Here is a 6,000-nt window from a genome sequence, read left to right as displayed (position 1 = left end):
CAGGTAGAATAGTGGAACGCTATTGGTGGTTGTACCAGGGCTCCGTTTGCGGGAGTAATTCAGGGCAATTAGAGGACCAAGCCTACTGGTTAAGTATTCACACACATGGATTATGTTAAGAATCGCTCCAGGATTTAAAAGTGTGCTTCTTTCCACAGTAGGTGCCTGAGACCGGGGATCCCCCACGACGGCAAGAGAGAGCACATACCGACTGTGAGAGGCTGAAAAGTGACTGTGTCATTTCATTTATTTTGTCTTTGTTGTTTCAGTTTTTTTGTTTTTTTTTGCCCAGATCCCATGAGCGTGAGGGGCGAAGGTTTTTTTTGTTTATGTTCGTGAGTGAACAAGCTCTCTCTCGCTAATCAAAATTAAACACTGGCATTGTCTGGAATTTCCACATATCCTTGTGTCCAGCTCTTCTGACCCTAAAACAGCCTTTTTCCCATCAGCTTGGGGTTGGGAGTAGGAAATATCAGCGCCACACCAAAATTGCATGCTCGACTTGATAAAGTCCTGGTGAAATAATCAGTTAAACAAACTCCTCCAGCCACCCCAAGTGTTAATGGCTTGTGTCCTCATTCATGATGCACACGTCTCATGCTGTTAGAATTACAGCACTGATATTCAGTGTCATTCTTCTGTGGAAGACATTATACATTACTAATCCACATGCAAAATGATCTCATTTGGAGAACTAACACGTGTGAATGTACTGTAGAATCTTATAGAATTTTCCAGTAAATCATAAATGAGTCACTATTTCAATCAACACTTTCTTAACACACTTTGGCTGGGACCAAATGTCTGTCTCAGTTCTTTCTGTAAAACATTGAATATCTTCACAATTATATCTTGACAACATCCAAAAATTAGATAATGTTCCTAATTTTTTCCCATCTCAACCAACAGTACACCAAGACATTTAATTGCCTAATTTTATTGTGACATTGGCATCAATGTTCTTTATTTACTTTAATGTGTTGTACAGTATATGTCTGACATACTTTTGAAGACCTACTTCTTCAAACTGCACCTTGGCTCCTTAACCCTGAACCTCTCTAGCACTTTTATCTAGCCCTAATGCCTGATTAGGTTTAACTTATTAATTCCACACCCAGTGGTTCCTTGCCATTGCTAGTTTACAGTTTAATGTTCAGTAAAGTAGTTGACAAGCCTGGACTTCTTGCACTTGCTATCTCTCTTGGGCTATACTTTCCCCCTTTGGGGAATTCCTGCACTCCAATCCCTGAACTTTCTCTTGTGTTTGCATTGTAAGTCCCTCTGGATAAGAGCACCTCTTAAATTCCAGTACAGAAAAGTCCCTTTAACACACACAACAGCATACACTCCACCCTGTCTTCTCAGTATGTATTATACTATCTGATAAAAACCATATTTTCAATGTATGAAAATGCCAAGCTACTCACACATACAAAGCACTGTATCTAAGTAATTCATTCAAACTGCCAAAGTCTAGGCCTGCCATAATAAGCATTGATATCAAGTTACAAAAACCAATATTAGCCATCTTGACTCGAACAAATGAAACATGGTGTATTCTAAAGCAATGCTGTCAAATGTTTCCTAAATTGTATTGATATATTTTCTTTTTGTACTGTTTGTTATGAGAAAGTGATCATAGTAATTCCTATATAAATGTAGGCTATGACAGACATGCATAAACATAAATGCATACAAACACACATAGCCTTTTGAAAGAAACACACAGGCATGGATTCAATCATTTTTCCTTTAACATGACTGACAAATAAATGAAAGTATATGTCGTATTTTTAAATGGAAGTGTTTTTAATGGGCTATTGTACATGACAGATCTACTAATTGTTTGTATGTCAGTAGAGGACCAATAGGGCTAGGTAACATTAAGTTGGAAATTTGGTATTGCAGGGTAGCTACAGTAGCCTAGTTAAAAAGTAGTCATCAGTACAGGCGCAGCAGTGAATGTGAATAATTCAAAATACCAATATACCTGGCGTCATTATCTTGTGCCAGTTTCGGTACGTTACCTACCAAACCAAATCGCAACACAGATTTTGATGCTTAATTTCAGAGGCGTCTGTACTAACTTTATACACTCGATCTGTAGTTTTATTTGGATTTCAGAAATCTAAATTAGTTTCCTGCAAAGATTTTACAGAAGGAAAAGCAATAGTTTAAATGTTTTATTTTTAGTTAGCCAGCAAGCCAGTGTAATGAGGTTTGCTTGAGTCTGAGGGGGGATTTGAGGCTTTTGGGGCTTTATTGTGTGGATGTGTGACGTTGTTTGTGAATTCTGTCTGTTTAAATAGGGGTCAGAAGGTACAGAAATTCATGTTTTAAAGAGCTGAGAGTCTGTGGTCATTGTGGTTATTTCTGCAGGGAACCCTAAAAAGTGCCAAACTCTCTGCTGTATCATACCTGCCATCCGAATACTGAAGCTTCCTGACCCAAAATTTAACACCCTTTCATTTTTTTTCCCACATTTAAGCTGCAGTCCAGCCTTTTTATGGTGTATACATAGTTATACTCCTGTGACCTATACTACACCTGTACAGCAATGACAATAAAATGGAATGAAAATAAAATTTATTTTCTTATGCACCTGGTATGAGAAAGGGGAAGTGTTAATGACCACACGCAACTACAGTGAATTCAAAAAGGGGGTTTCTTTAAGTTACCACCGAAGTGGAAACCACTAGGTCTCAGTAAGAGACTTGAGGAAGGGGTAACGAAAAGAAAATTCAACTCCTAAGGGAGAATATCCCAACACAAAGTAAATGTCTCAGCAGGAGAACGAAACTAAGGCATAAGGAGTGAGTGAACTTTAGGAAGACTGCAGTGCAGTCTGAAAAAAAGCAAAAGAAAAGGGTGCCTCGTAAATGAGGAAGGCAAAAAGGCTTTTAAGGAAAATAAAGAATTAAAGCAAGGTGACTAGTAGGTCAGGTGTCTTACTACTAGTCAAAACAAAAGCTAAATTCAAAAATCCTATACCTTTTTCTTACCACCGTTTCTCTAAGACAGCTTTTCTCTGTACGGGCTTTCGTGTACGTAAGTAGACACTAAAGCGAAGAACAGATCTCACGTGAGCTTATATAAGCTCTCTCAATCAGGTGCAAACAATCGGTTGTAATCAAAAGCAATCACGGAGTGCCCTCAGGCGGTCCTGAAGATTACCACACTCAGTTACCTGAAACAGCACTCAGTTTCCTCAACAGGGATACTGAGTAGCCGATTAGCATGAAATGGCGTCGATTAGCACAACCCACGACGCCGCGAAGCAAGCGGAATAAGGAACCATCACACCTGGCTTTAGTTTCATTTGTTGAAATGTAGTTTCTGTCATGGCCGTTGCAGTTAATACTCATGTGCTCATCATGATGTCCTGTGCCATTTGTGGCTAAAAGCAGTACAGAGGCTCAACCCTTCAGATGGTAGAAAAAACCAGAAACTCCATGTCCATAGTAATGAGGTGTTGATCACAGTGCGCTGAAAGTCCTGTCCCAGTGTTGCCGAACCCAAAAAGTTGCGACAACAGCAGCTGCTCATGAATATTCATTTGCAGCAAGGCCGCTTCTTGTTTGGTTCAGATTCTAATTACAGATTTGCACTGAGCTGTTGTAGCTGACAGTCATTCAGAACCAAATTATGGTCTAGGAATTCTGGATCCTGAATATTCACAGCCAGCATCCTAACAGTTTTATGTGGGGGCTGGAACTTTCACCTAAGAATGTATGTGGTTTAACACATGATTACATGTATGACAAAGCAAGAGTTTCTATATTTGTATTCTCCCCTTCATTTAAAAAGTGAACTGTGATGAAACAGAGAGCTGAGGTGGGTAAAGGATGTAGGTGTAAACCTGCCAATGTTCCTTTCCCATTCCCTCCCCCATTAATCCTGTTGACCTGACAAGCATCAAGATTTCCTTTTTCATGATCGCCATGGCAATGCAGAAATGTTGATCTGCTTTCCGCCATCAGTTTAAATCCATAACATCATAATCTTGGCTGCTGCCATTTCCATTCCACTTGGACAGTGAAGGAGGAATGGTGAAGCTACCATGGCTGACTATGGACAGGTGAGGTTTCCATTGACATTTGATACATTTTCTGGTAATTGATGGTAATTAATGGTAATTGATGATTACTGTTAATTTCCTAAGATTACTTGTTCTTGTGTTGTGCTATCTTTCAAAGCCAGAGACACTAAGTGTTCTTGGAGTAATCTTTTTGTCACAGGATGTGACTACCCTGGTGGGGACAGAAGAGCTGGACACAGGGAGATGTGGGAATTCCGGATTACTCCAGGTTTTATTTATAAAGATAGAGTGAGAGAGAGAGAGCGTATTTCACCCCACAAAAATAAACAAATGAAAAAACCTTTGTCCGTCACCCTCACGGGATCTTGGTAAAAATAAAATAATAAAAATAAAAAGACAAAATAAATAAAATCAGAAACGGTAGCTTTCAGCCGACTTCTGCTGCGGTGTGCTCCCTTGCTTCAAATCTTGTGGGTTCCCCGGTCTCAGATGCCTACTGTGGAAAGAAGCAAACTTTTAAATCCTGGACGGATTTGTAACAGAATCCAGGTGTGTGTGCCTACTTAACCAGTAGGCGTGGGCCTCTAATTGCCCTGAATTCCTCATGCAAACTGAGCCCTGCCACACTTTTGTACTATTTATCAATTTACAGAATGCTTTTGTGTTCTTTTTAATTGATTATGGGGATAGATGTTCATTTTAGCAATTTTCACTAAAACTTAGCAGTAAATGCATGTTCAAATGTGTTAGCAGTAAATGCAGTTTCAAATGTTTTTTCACAACACAACACAATATTTATCATGCCAGTATTTACACCAAAGCGAGAGGAGACAAAGAGAGAGAAAGAGAAGAAGAGAAGAAGAGAAGAAACACCGTGAGTGGTGGTAGATAGATATTTTCAGCCTTTATAATTGAAAGAGAAAAATGAACTACTCACCTGGCAGCCTGGAACGTATCCACCTTCCACATCTTAGAACATGGGGGACAGACACTTAATATACAACTGTGACAGGGTGGGCAGGGAGAGAGGGAGGGATATCTTTCATACATTGTTCGATGAAAAATAGAGTGTTCTATATTAACTGGATCCTCTATTGTGTGTCCTAATAAAAAACATACAACACCACCCCTGGACCCAGTACACCACCAGGCAAATGAAAACCAGTCAGTCTCGTTTGTAAACAGAAAAGTAATGGATCTATAGCTAATGCATAGAGTTGTCCAGAGATTGGGCAACTCTGCATGATACCCCTGTGCACAGAAAAAGTACAACTTAGTCCACCCCGTATCTTTACCTTGCAAGAGGTATCTGAATATTATAAGCCCAGCCTGGATGAGAAACTATCCCCAAAACCAAAAGCCTTCAGAGTTTTAAAAAGGTAATCATGATCAACGCAATTAAAGGCTTTCTCAATTAGATGCTATGCAGTGTATCAGTGTATCTCATATAAGGAATTAATTATCCATGATGGACTGATCCGGTATTCAGTAAGACTGATCAATGTGTATCAAAACAAAGATACAGCAAATTTGAAAGGCACTTTGACAGAACCTGACAGCACAAAAAGCATTACTGACCTCCAATCATTTAAAAGACATAGATGCCACTTTTTTAGTAAACATGTCAGCACAGCACGCCGACAGGATATTGGTAGAAATATCTCCTGAAACGTCTCGAACAACACCCCATGAAAATCCACACCAACACAGACCCAAAAGTGCTCGTAAAATTCCGATGGTAACCCATCCAGTCCAGGGGCACACCCTGAAGAAAGCTGCTGAACAGCAACAGTCAGTTTCTGTAATGCAATCCCAAGAGTCCAGCCCCTCCTTTTGCTCCAGTCTGAGCTGTGGTAGCCCTTGCAGGAGGGCTGCACTCCAGGTCTCAGTACAGTGCAGAGTGAAAGTCCACCGCAAGCCAGCAGATCTCAGTGCTGTCTGTTGTAAGACTTCTATCTGCC

This window comes from Anguilla rostrata, chromosome 6 (genome assembly GCF_018555375.3).
Source record: "Anguilla rostrata isolate EN2019 chromosome 6, ASM1855537v3, whole genome shotgun sequence".
NCBI classification, from domain to species: Eukaryota; Metazoa; Chordata; class Actinopteri; order Anguilliformes; family Anguillidae; genus Anguilla; species Anguilla rostrata.
The sequence above is the reverse complement of the archived record's forward strand: the minus strand, read 5'-3'. Positions refer to the sequence as shown.